The following is a 14,269-nucleotide window of genomic DNA, read 5'->3' as shown; positions in this document are numbered from 1 at the left end:
GGCCTTGTCTAACGAAGAGAACGATCTTTACCAACTCAATTAATGCTCCCTCATTGGCCTTTTTTGTATGTATTTCAGAACAATTATGGATTGCAGATGGAGCTAGCTATTAAGTTCTTCTTGCATGTCCTTGGGATTCCTATTGTTGGGTTAATTAGATGAGTCTGAATTTTTTTAGTTCTTATATATCTTAAACCCAGCATTTTCAACAAATTTTAAGCCATTTTCCGTTCATCATCATCATTTTATTATTTACTATGCAACTATGTACCTTTGGCAAGGCCACCAGTTTCTTCAGTTATCTATAAGTGCATCTTCGGTAGACTAGCTAAAACAACTTTTTAAGTTCTTTTTTTTTTTTTTTGAAAATTCTTCCATGTTATATAGCACGAGTATTAAATGACCTGAATTGAGTTGGATTATTGTTTTTATTGTGGTTATGTGAATTCAGACCATCCAACACTCATAACATTTAATATTACATAGCACTGAAGTGAAACCCTCCTTTTTCAAATCCTTTCATATGTGCAACTTTTGAAGTAAAAGTATGTTTTAGTTTTAAAGAAACAACCAAATACTCGAGGTTAATCAAACTTTGAGTAGAATAGCTTAAAAGAGAAACATATATGAAACATGGATTATTTTTAAATAAAATGAAAAGTAAATAAAAACAAAAACATTTTATTTTTAATTTTCTATTTTCTATTTTTTGTGTCTATAGAACCGTCGTTTCCTTTGTCCTTCTTCCAACGCATTTTTCAAAATTCTCAGCCGATTTCCTTTCCCAAATCCAAAATTCTCAGCTGCTGCTTCGACGCCCAAATTCAAAACCCGAGACTCAACTGTCGACGTCGTCGGCGCTATGCTCAAAGCCCTTCAACTTAAGTACGACTCTCCTTCCTCTTCCTCTTCTGCCGCCCCTGCCACGCAAGGCTGGAACGCCGTCAAGCTCTACCTCCACGTCTGTGGCAACACTCCCAAGGCCAAGTGAATCATCTCCGAGAAGACCGCCTCCTCCCTCGACCACCGTCTCCTGGTGCTGCACCCTGACTTGCAAAATTGTTTTTTATATGATGTTGTGATGACGTCACCCGGCTCTTGGAAAAATTTCTCCCGAGTCTGGAGGAGTTGGGCCCACCGAATAGCCCCACTGATTTTGGTGGGCTGGAGCTGTTTTTGTTAGGGCAGGGGTTTGAATTAGCCCATTGCAAGTACAAATGGTAGGGGTGGAGTTGCTCTACGGTTGGTGATAGCTGCACATTTATTTTTACTTTTTACACATTAATTTCAATTTTTTGCCGTTAGATTGAATGAATTGAAGAATATCAATGACTAAAAATTAACAAGAATGTGTGAAAGATAAAAATAAATGTGTAAATAGCATTATCCTACTATAATACTTCATGTACCACAACAAATAGCCAGCTAGGTTTTAGTCTTCAACACAAATAAGGAACCACAATGTTACACGTAAGATGATTATACTTTCGACCAAATGTATTTTTTTAATAGAAAATTTTATTATTATAAAGAAAGGGAGAAAATTCAACACTATTACAACAAGTTAGGAGATGAAGAGTTTCAAAGTTTGAATGCATAGATGAAAATCTAACACCCTATTCATTAGGATGTTTGACCACATGCAAGTTGCAACCAATCAAGTGTACTTAATTAACGATTGATTAACTTACGTCAACATATAAAGGAACTTTAGTTGTTGATGGAACTATTCACTCTCAAGCAGTTAGATGCCACAATGCCAAGTGACGTGTCGACCTGGTATTCGTTGTTATTCAATTTTTGTGCAACTCGCAGGTGAATGATATATTTGAGGGACTTGGATTGTTTGCCCTCCTTATCTCATGCCCTTCATATCTCTTCCTATTTTATGTGGTCACGGTTAAGCCACGTCAACATTTTTTATTGATTTTTTTTTATAGAAATAATAAGATAAAAAGTAATTGGAATATAAAATGTTAACGTGACTTAACCATAATCACAGAAATAAGAGGGGGTGGAAAGGGCATGAGATGGGGAGGGCATACAATCCAAGTCCATATTTGAGATGAAGGCATTTTACCAGCGCCGTACTCTATATACGCCTCCAAAACTTTGGGTAATATTCAAACAGAGGACAAAACGACCTTATTAGCCAACTATAAAACCATCATCGTACAAGTGACCATCATCTGTTTGGGAGAAATTTTTTACTATGACTGGAACACAGAGTAGAAATGGTGTTCTGTCATGTGTTTTGAGTACACTAAAAAATCTCTTATTATCTGAGGTACAAGAAGTTGCCACTTATAGCATCTCTAATGGTGTAGACAAGTAAAATAGACAAAATTGTCCTCTAATGGTTGATTTGGCAAGTTCCCTACTCAATTAACTCATAAAACATGTCACCCCAATCAAGTAGGCAAAAGTATTAAGGGAGTCTTTTGTGGTGGAGGAAGAAAAAGCAACGAAAGGAATATGCAAGTGAGTCCCATTTGTGCCAAATAAGATGGTTCATGGCAGACTTGGACGGAAATGGGTCATAGTGACAGAGGTAGTATTCTTCTGGGGGATTAAGTAAGAAAAAATGAGTTTCAGGGGCAAAGTGAGAGTAAGTATGAAGTTTAGGAGGCACTATTATAAATAAGCCTATTATATACTAGTAATTAGGGCTGTAAATTGACTTGAAACAATTTGAGCTTGCACCAAGTTTCACTAATGTTTGGCTCGTCAAAGTTCGGCTAGTGAAAGAACCGAGTCAAGCCTAGTTTGGCTCAATTAGAAAAGAAGCCAGGCTTTAGCACTGGTATATTCGGCTTGTAAAGCTCATGAGCAGCTCGAAGTTTTTATGAGACAACTCGAGGTAGGTTTGAGGTTCCATCATAAATCCAATTGACAATATAAGGAGTAACATAACTTACTTATAAGTGCATGCTAGGTCTCTTCTCCTACCAATATGAGATACATTCTCAACATTCACAAAGTTTCAAAAGAGTATAGGATGGATATTTTGAAGGCGATTTTGGCCTCGGACTTGATCCTATATAGTATGTGTATTGTATCTGACTCAAATATATAACTTGACACACATAAGACTAATATGACCTAAACAATAAATTCAGACACAAATGATTTGGGGCGAAAAAGAAGGTCGACGTTTGAACTCTTAGCCAAAGTATTAAGGGACTTGTAGACTAACGAGTTAGTCGTATACAGAGTCTAGGGTTTTATTGACTCTGATGATGTAACAAAAAAAAGAGATTTTTTTATTATCTGCCAAAATAAGAAAAATATCCTGAATTCCTATCCAACTTCACTAGTTCACTTTCCATTTGACAGCAGCCAAAATGTACACTAGTGAAGGGGGCACATCAAATGTGATTGAGATCGTCAATGTTTGAAGTCTAAAAACTCTGAAACTTGGGTCGTTCAAGAGAGATAAAGAAATCCTGACCGTTCAAGATTTTGGATATTTGTGAGATGAGCTAGTAAAATGATCTAATGGAGACTGTAGAATTGAAATTGAGTGGTTTAGATTTCAAGGTCTTTAGGCTCTAGTTACAAAGATCTAGAATGAATCTCAATCTCAATCAAATGAAATGAAAATTTTCCTACCCCAACTTTACTGTATTATGTCGGGCGCAGCATGTCCCCACATAAATTATTCATGGTGTGATTAATGGCTTTGGATGATTGGATCTCTTTTAAAAGTTGTGCTTTACTTACTTCAGCCAAAAGGCCCAAGAGAGTTTTGGGTTCCTTTTCGGATGAAAGTTGAAACAAAACTTCCGATTTCTAGGGTATTACAGCCTTTAGAAACTGGGTAGGAGCAACAATGGGATTTAATTTGAAAGAAAGGGATGTTGGGCCAATTTTGACCCCACTACATTGAGTTTGGGATGTGCCAAGCAATTGCTATATCCTCCCTCTTCACATTGTACTTTTTCTGATTAATCCTTTTCTTAGTCTTCCAAGTTCTGATTTGAGTAATAATTTAATTCAATCTAAATTACAGAGAGAATGATTCAAACTTAACGCTAGGCCTACACCTTTAAAACAATGTGCTCCGTTCTTGGCAGCAATCTCATGCTTGACTGCTCCAAGTATGATGTCGAGGGGGGTGCTAGAGTAGGATAGGGTATTGAGATTGTGACAAATTGTCAATTATTTTTATGTACGAGATTCACTGCTCCAACCGTGACATCAAGGGGGATGCTAGAGTATAGAATGGATTGCTGAGATTGTGAAAAATTGTTAGTGTTGTTATGTACGAGAGTTATACTCTCTCTCTCACTCTCTCTAATTCATTGAATGTTCCCATCAATGAAAAACTTCCTCATCATAGTTTCATTTGATATTTTTACACTAGTCAACTTAGCTACGTTTATATCTTTCGGTATTCATATAGTTTGTTATCCAAAAGATCTAGCAATGGCAGTACTAATAGTTCGTCCACTACTTGGCCATGCATGTATTTTTTAGTGTGTTTTGGATAGTATAAGGTTGAAACTAATCTACCAACTGGGTGTGCTTCTATCTGTAAATTTTGAAATATTACTTCCATGAAAAAGTCAAGAGATGATACAAGAAAACAGGCATGAATATATATGATCTTAGCCGTGGCCAGTCCATCAAAAATTTTTTGGAGGATTATGACTGAGTTGTCTTCTCTTTCAGTCAGTCCGATCTTTTCCCATCAATAATAGAGGGACCATAATTGCCTGAAAGATAGAACAACACAATGCCAAATTGCATCGGCCCTCCTCTCTTTGACAAGAGTGGAGTGGACACAAAAAATGTGGGGGGTGGTGGGTCTTTTTCTCCAATGTATATGATCGAATGGATATTTTGTGAGAATTCCAGAGATCTTTTAATCATGTTCTTTCATCGTATATTATATGATCAGTTTTTGTCAGGTATTATTTATGTTCAATTTTAAATAACAAAAAATATTAAAATAATTTCTGACTGCACGATATACGATAAACGGATATGATTGAAAGATTTTTGAAATCCTTATAAAGAGGATCCGAAGATGATTCTCCTTCTTTTCTATCCCTAGCCACCCACAAATATACAGCTTTATCCTTTTTCTTAATTTCCTTCATGCAAGGTTGTGTTTGAATTCTTTTGAGAGGACACATGGAAGAAGAGGGGGGGGGGGGGGTGTGGTCATTTTCACTTGATAAAAGGTGTAATGGAATTCTCAATTTTCTTATGGCAAAGTGTGATTGTGTAGAATTGTAGGTATAGCTTCATGAATGGTGGCAACCACCTCGATTGTTCCCTCAAAACACATCAAAACCTAAAAACCAACCTTATTAGATAGGGGTGTGCTATCCACACACCCCATTTTACTTCTCACACACTTTTTGATAATTTTTGTCTGTTGATTTTCTTCAATTTATCCGATTCGACGACTGAAAATTAAAAAAATATGTGAGAAGTAAAATGGAGTGTGTGGATATCACATCCCATTAGATATTCTTTTTATAACAACAAAGTGAGTATGCCACTTTGCATTGCTACAACTTTTCCAATTTTCCCACTTCAACTATCAAACAACAAAATAAATATTTAAAGACAATTGGTCGAGAGTTTTGAAGAAAGTTGAGATTGTTTTATAATTATTAATTGACAGTTAACGAAAAGTGATTCAACTCCTTATAAAGTTATAAGTCCTAACAAGATTTTTATTTTTATGTTTTACCTTGTAAAGTTGATCAATTGTTCGCACATCCTCACAAATTTGAAGGGAGTTGAAGGGAATTTAGTACTAATTTGGGAGTCCTTAACTTTTTTAAGGGTAAATTGTCATTTGACCCTTTGAACTATTACTTTAATTAAAATTGATCCCCTGAACTATTTTTTTGGTAAACTAACCATCTTAACTATTTGAAATCAGCCAATTAACCCCTTATCAGTAGATTCCATCCACAACTTCGTCAAATTCAAAAGAAAATTAATCTTTTCTTCATCAATTCTTACTTGCCAACTATAACCAGTAATGAACTTATGACATTTGAAGACAAATAATGTGTAATGATAAAGTGAGATGGTCCGTTATGTAAACGTTTAATTTTTTTTTTTTATGTTTTCTCATTATACTATATGTTTTTGAATGATTATGTGTCTGTCTCAAAATTTTATTGGTAGTTATAGCTGACAAGTAACAATTGATGATGAAACAACTAATTTGCCCTTGAATTTGACAAAATTGATTACAATCTAAGGGGTTAATTGACTGATTTTAAATAGTTTATAAAGTTAATTTACCAAAAAAATAATTTAAAATGTCAATTTCAACTGAGGTGATGGTTCAGAGAGTTAAACCGTAATTTACCCTATTTCTAAATGGCGATCCTACCTTTTCTTTCTGCACATCGTCTTTCTTTCTCCTCACCGTCTCCTCTCTAAACTCCAGCTTGCTATCTCGTGAGATCGAATCCTTCCCTTGGATGATCAGACAAAATTATCAATGGGAGAGAAGAGTCTACTTCTTCAATTTGTGAGAGAGTACACACAGATGGATCGAGATAGGTTTATGGAAATGAAATTGAAATTTTAAAGAAAACAATTGAAACTGGTGTGGTTGATGGTTGGGAACGATAGATCGAGATGGGCATGCCAATGTGGTGGATGCGAGTTGTGAAAGTTAGGACCGTTAGGCGAGGGGAGAAGTTGGGCTTAGTGGTGGTTGGGTGGTCTGGTTGCAACTGCGATTTGGATGAGTGGTCCGGCAGCTTGGATGGATGGTCTAGTCGTGGTAGTGGTTCGTGGTTTGGTCGTTTAGATGGGTGATATGGTCGTAGTGGTGGTTTGAATGGGTGGGATGGAGTCAAGTATAAAATATCGATGATATCGGAAATATTGGTAGTAAAAAAATACGGAAATTTCGATGGAAATATCGGGATATTATCGATACCGATAAAAATTGAATAAAAATCACGGAAATTGTAAGAAAAACATGGAAATTTTTATTGAAACTTTGCAGGATGTTTATTTAGTCAATTATATATTAGTTTATCAGAAAAAATTGGAAGGAAATGCATTGCATGATAGATATAACTTATTTAAGATGATTATATAGCGAGCTGGCAAACATTGTGAGTGTAGAAAATATGTAGTAATTAATGAAAGAAGTTTAAACACACCATAATCATTTATATATAATGAATTAGTACAATATTTTACACTTTATACATTGCATGGTAAGATACATGAGTGACTTAGCAAAGTCTAAAATATCGATGATATCGGAAATATCTGTAGTCCAAAAACACGGAAATTTCGATGGAAATATCGGGATATTATGCATATTTTAGACTATGGATGGAGTGCAGTAGGTCTACTTGGAATTAATTTTAATTTTAATTTCATGTTTTATTTATTTTTTCTTCATAAAACTAACTAAAAGTTCAAAAAGAATTTAGTTTTAATGAAAAAAAGAAAAATAAATGTGTAGTAAATAGTACCAGAAAAAGGTAAAAATATGTTTTTTCTTTAAAAGTGAATAATACCGAAAGTGTTTCGTTAAAACTTTTTTTTTTTAATACATTTTCAAATTTTATATTAGTTTGACATAAGCTATCGTACAATTTATATAAGCAAAGGGATCCAAATTTTTCTAAAATAACGGGGATCACACTTTCAACCGTTAGATCACTTTGTAAAATCGTGCGGCTGTAAATTAACCCCGCTGTATTCTTTTTGTGTTCTTTTTCCTTTGTCTTTTACTTATCGGGTTCTTCCCTTTCTCTGTCTCCCGTCACTTCTTCTTCCCATTTTCTTTGTTTTTACGTTTTGATTTCTCTTTTGGTAGGCACAGGATACAACCATTTCGGTGGAAAGAGTTTTTTTTATTACAAAGATTGTGAAACTCTGTTGTGTAACAAAATGAGATATTAATGACTGACTAATAGCATAGTTGTTAATATTAGAAGAAATGTATTTGTTTTTATTGATAATGAACCTATTATACGATATTTTCAAATATAAAACCTCACCAGTAAGACCATCTCCAACCCTTGGGCTAAAAGCCAAATTTTTTAGCCCGGAAAATTTGGCTTTTAGCCCAAAAACATCTTTTCTGCTCCAACTCTTCTGCTCTAAAATTTTAGCCCGGAATTATTAAAGAATGAACTTAGGCTAATTTTTTTCTTAAATCAATTTTTTTTTAAATAAATAAATATGTAGATTATTGTAAATTAATTTTATGAACATTTTAATCTAAAAAAAATTAAATTCCGATAACCATTTGGCATTTAGCCCGGGGGGAAAGCTGGGGGGGGTATTTGGCCCAGAAATAACATTTGGCATTTAGCCTAAAATTTTAACATGGGTTGGAGAGTGTTTGGGGGGGGTAATTTGGAGGGTAATTTAGCTTTTAGCCCAGGTTTGGAGCTGATCTAACAATTGTAACTTATTTGTATTAATACATAATTGACGACATTAATATTGTTTACTATCTAAATGGATTTGATTATTGACATTTTTTTTTTAATTTTGCACTCTTTTAAATCCATCTCTCCTCCTTTAATTCTTAACTTCGCCGCTTACGTAGATGTAATACCGTCAGCGCTCCAAAGGATGGGGAGCTGCAGGCCAGGTTTAAAGGTGTCACCTTTGTCGCTTTGTAAGAGGACGACGCCAGCTGCGATTGATTTAAACCCACGACATTGATGGTATTTGTTAGTTTATAGTTGGAAATAATTAAACAGTCCCAGCTGTACGCAGCTCGTGTACCCATCTTCGATCTCTATAATATTGGGTCGATGCATAATTTTGAGGCCATGCAGCATCCTACCAGGTTATGTTTGACTACGTGAGTAACATAGAACTAAATATCGATCTATCTTGTCATAGGTTGGTCACAACACTCACTCTCTCTCTCTCTCTCTCTCTCTCTCTGTGTTGGCTGCGTAGGCTTCGCACAGCAGTATGTTAGCAAGAGTACTAACAAACCGGATCCTCTCTAGATTCCCAAAAACTGAGCAGCCTGATAAATGATTTTGGACCATTTAAATTTAATCAAACAGCTACAAACAGAGGATCCTTAAATCTTATGGTGTAAAGTACAGTTAACCCTAATTTTAATTTCCCAATCTAAATCTAAAAGAAATTATTGTTTCCTTAATCTTTAGACTATGCTAGCTATTACAGATGGATTTTGCTAAAAGATGTCATCCTTATTGAATTGAATTGTATAAAACATATATCTAACAAGAGAACATTGCCTCATGGTCATTCTCTGTAGTCCATGTTTTGTGGGTGTAAAATGTCCGTATAATATCACTTTTGCATGTAATTTGTGAGCCAAAGTTATATATATGAACATCTTAAATCCCAATTATCTCCATTTAGCCAAGCATTTCAGAACTTTCCTATAGTAAATTTGTGCTCTTGAAGCTTTCAAACACCTGCAGCAACCAAAGATGAATAACAGGTTGGTGCATGAAGTAGGATGTAGGGTTTTGTCTCCGCCCTAACTCTGAAGGGCTCAATCTACAATCTCTCGAAGCCCTTTCATTATATAAGCACGTGAACACAAAGTGGCAACATATACTTTTGCATTCACTCTGATGCCTAAGTTTTGTCAAGATTTTACACGTGGCATTTTAATGTCGTTTTCATATAATAATTTGCCAATGAAATTTGACTTTACACCATAAAATTAAAGGAAAACTAATGAAAAATGCTTGAAAACTTTGAATTTTAATGATAAGGACAAAATAAAGGGTAAAGTGAATAGTACCAGGATTGACTTTTTAGTGTAAAAATGTGGTTTTTCGTTAAAGTGACCAGTACCAAGTGTTTTTCGTTAAAATTCCCTAAAATTAATTAGCAATATAAGAAGTAAATTATAAACAAATGTATTGCCTTTTTTCTCGATGTGGGATCAATATTATCAATACAAACTCTCATGTGTGGCATACTTTCAAGTCTAACACATTGATCGACAACACAAATTTAGTAACGTAGAGTTGTGTAGTTGTTGGGCTTCCACATGGGACAATCTGCTATGATAACGTGAAGCAATTTGAAGTTTTATCATAAAACTAATTGGTAATATAAAAAATAACTTAATTTTGTTTAAGTACAAACAAATTTTTTTCCTGAGATTAATATTTTCAGCAGTTACGCTAGCTAATATCTAAATCGAATAAACTTCTAAAAACTCAATTTCATAGGAGAATAATAGTCACATCCCTCACTTTGAGAGGAGTCAGGGCTGATTTGGTATTGTTATGCTTTGAAAAAAAATAGCTTCTGCTGTACTGTGAGAATAAGTTCATTTTTGCTGCTTCATGTTTTCAACTTTTTTCATCTAAAACTGTGAAAATAAGCTGTTTTTAAGTGTTTATCAAATACTCCTTTAAACTCAACTTTTTTTTATACTCACTTTTTATAAAATCATTTCAGTACCAAATCAGTACTCATTCTCCCATTTGACATGGATCAACCCTCCCTTGGTCAAGACTTTCGTTTTCTTAGTTGGAGAAAGACTTGCAATTGCAAGTCTTCTTTACCAAAAAACAATGAAAAAAAACAAGAACTGTAAGTCTTTGTGATTAGTTTTTTGGTCTTTCCTGTATCGTCGGCAGAAATAAAATAAAAACAAAACATAATATTTGTGGTCGATATTATATCATACTTTTCTGCAGCTAATTGACTTGAAGGACTTTTTATTTTCAGGGTCTTTCATTAAATGTGATTTATAATAAAATAACTTGTACATGATGGACTAATACAAGTCACTGATGTCAGTCAACCATTTTAATTGGTTGGACTAAAAATTGTTTGATTGATTGGTTGGAATATTTTGTGCATTCAGGTGGGTTATGCCAAATTCAAGACATCATATGTTACCATTCTTTTTTTTTAAAATGTTATTATTAATTAGAAGGAGAAGGTTCTAAACTTTTACAAAAGGTTAAGAGAGAGAAGTTTCAAACTTAGGACACGTGAGTAGAAATCTAACAATTACTATATTTGGATTGAACAACTTTTTTATTTTGATTTCTAATAGTTAAAGTGTATTTGTTTGAATGAAACTTCGATGTCACAAAGTGAAATTTTATTAAATAAAAACAGAAAATTCAAAGCGTACTTGATCTCTCACATTTATGTACAAATTTAACATAAATGACTGCACCAACTAGCTTAATTCAACTACTTGTTATCATCTTTATTTTTTGAACTTCATAGAGATGAGAGAAATTAAAAATATAGATAAAGATGTAATTTGACTAAAACAAGAAGAGACAAGATGTTAGGTACTGAGAAATTGAGAAAAACATTGTGCCGATTGCCGTCATTTTTTAAGAATCGTGTCCTTCCTCTTTTTAATTAGTAATTTCGGTTTCCTAAATCATGCTTGTGATTCATAGCATCACAATCAACATAATTTCGGTTTTCTAACAAGAAAATATGCGATGAATATATATTTAAACGGTACTAGTATGTACTATTAAAGGATATTTGCAAATTAGCGTAATGAAATTGACTAAAATAATATGTTTCTCCTTGGCACTCAAGTTCTGATCAATTTTTTCATGATTTGGTTTAAAAGTGATTAGAATATCACCTGAATCAAAAAAATAAAAAAATAAAAAAATCTAAGTTCAAATGCAATTACAAATAAATAAATAAAAAATGTGTTTCACGCCACTTCGAGACACCGAAAAATGGACAAAAATCAAACTAGAATCTGGTGAATTATGATTTTATAGCGTGTACTTGATCGTTTGAGTGGATGACGTTAGAGTTTGCATGTCCAATCCTCCTTTTTCAAAAGCAAGGACAAAGTGGACTGTTGGGTTTGGGGCAAACTTCCCACCACCACTATCCACTATCCATATCCACTGGGCACCACCCCAATCAAAGAAAGATCTACACCCAATATCTCAAAGTTTAAACCCAGCAGATTGAGAGAGATGACTCCTGTGAAAGCACCCCATCTCTGCAAGTGAATTGTTCCATCCCCACTCTCCTTCCAGAGCGTTTGCATGTACGCTCCAGCCAGTCAGGGCACGAGTGATACTGTGATAGAGACTGTTTGGTAAATAAACAACAATTGGAAAGGTGTGGAATTTGAACAAATGACACATTACTTTCTCAGTTTTATCAAATTAGCACATGAACTAGGCATTAAAAATTCCCTCTATTTTCTGTAAAAACTCTCTTCAAATTTAAGACGGAGAAGTAGCCACAAGTAGAAGAACAGACTCTAGTTGAGTGACATGACTATAATCGCGTTAAAAAATGGTAGGTGTTCATGTTACACGCTATCATTTGACGGAAGGATGAATGGAACATGGGAATAGCCGCATAGTTAATAAATTGTATCACAGTTTGATGGTGGTTAATTGTAGATTCATTAACTCTATATGGTAATTGCACAAAACTAGAAAACTTTGAGGCCATTTGTGCAAATTTGTTAAAATAGTTAGTCAATATAGACTTGTTGGACATCACTCTTATTGCATAAGAGAATATAATCGGATACATCAATTATCATAATACAAGTGGCTAAATTCTTAAATAAAAAACTTCTAATCACTTATATTATGACATTTGATATACCAATAGGGTTTACGACATATTGAAAATTTCTCCATTTGCATGGCTTTGGATTGGCTATTGGTGGTGGTGGTGATGATGGTGATGATGGGGCGTGCTTTAATTCAAGCCATGTTTTCCTCGCTTCCAAGGATTATTCTTAAACTAATCAAACTCTCTGGTTTTGGTTTCTAATTAAATAAATCTGACTGCCTCAGTTTATTCCTTTTGGCTCATTTTAATAGGTTTATTATATTAACATCTTATAAATTGTTGAATAAACTCCACTTACTTAATACACCTTATATTTACTTTTTCACTTAAAAATTATCTTAATACATCCCATATACTTTCCCATAATACCCCACATTCTCAATATACATCTTATATTTTGTATGTACACCCCATATTTTCTTTATACCCCACATTTCTCAAAGGGGTGTGCTATCCACACACCCTTTTTTACTTCTCCCACATCATTTGTTAATTTCTGTCTTTTGATCTTCTTTAATTCATCTCGTTCGACGGTCGAAAATTAAAAAGATGTGAGAGAAGTAAAAAAGGGTGTGTAGATATCACACTCCTACTCAAATCTTATAACACTCATTTTTAATTTAAGGGATTGAATATAACCATTAGAACGTTTAGTTTACCGAAAGATTTCAAATCATTTGAACGTTTAGTTTGCCGAATGATTTCAAAATGATGATTTAAAATCATCTTAGTATAGTTTGAAATCATCTTATTAACGCGTGCTAATTCGAAAAACACAAGTGATCCTTATTCAAACTTCTATATCCAATGTTGGACCTATTATATGGCCTAGAGATTCTGCCTTAGTTCCTAAGGGATGGGAGATCCTGACAAACGGCAAAAGATTGAGAGTAGGAGTTCCTGTGGAGAATGGCTATCCTCAATTTGTAAAAGTAGTACATGACTCTAGCACTACTACGACTCATGTTATTGGGTACGCAAGATTAATATGAATCCTAAAAGATGAATATGAATATAAAAGTTTAAATAATGCAACAAACGCAAGATTAAATAATTATCGATGTCATCGAAATCACTAAAAGAATGAAAAATATGAAGTCTTACCTCATGTGAAGCTTTCGAAACATCGATTTCGTGTTCCATTCGTCAAAAATAATTTTTCTCAATCAATATGTTTATAGTTTCATTGGTTAGAGTTTTGTTCAACAATGGAGGATGAGAGAGTTTTGATAGTTGAGAAGATAAATAATACACTAAAAGTGATTTGTGGTGTATTTATAAATTTTTATTTTTTTTAGGAGTAATTAGGTTTTCATCCTTATTTTTACTACTCTATTGATTAAAACCTTATTACTTTTCAATTTTTGATCAAGGTCCTTTGTATTAATAATATCATTAATTATTTCAATAATAAAATATTTTTTATTTCTAAATATATTCATTTAATATTAAAAATGTTACAATTAGTATATTTATATTTATGGCTAAATTTTTTATCATATATTTTTATTTTTAGTTTGTACCCATTTTTAATTTGCAACCCTTTTTTAATTTGTACCAATTTTCCTTTCAATTTTAATTTGTACCCATATATTAATTTCTTTTTGTGCCCATATTTTTTAAAGTTTTATTTGTATTGTACCCATATTTTTTTATTTATTTGTACCCATTTTTATTTTTGCTAAATGTACCCATTTTGAAGAATGTACCCATGTTT

This window comes from Malus sylvestris, chromosome 6, assembly GCF_916048215.2.
Source record: "Malus sylvestris chromosome 6, drMalSylv7.2, whole genome shotgun sequence".
NCBI classification, from domain to species: domain Eukaryota; kingdom Viridiplantae; phylum Streptophyta; class Magnoliopsida; order Rosales; family Rosaceae; genus Malus; species Malus sylvestris.
This window is presented reverse-complemented; position numbering follows the sequence as displayed.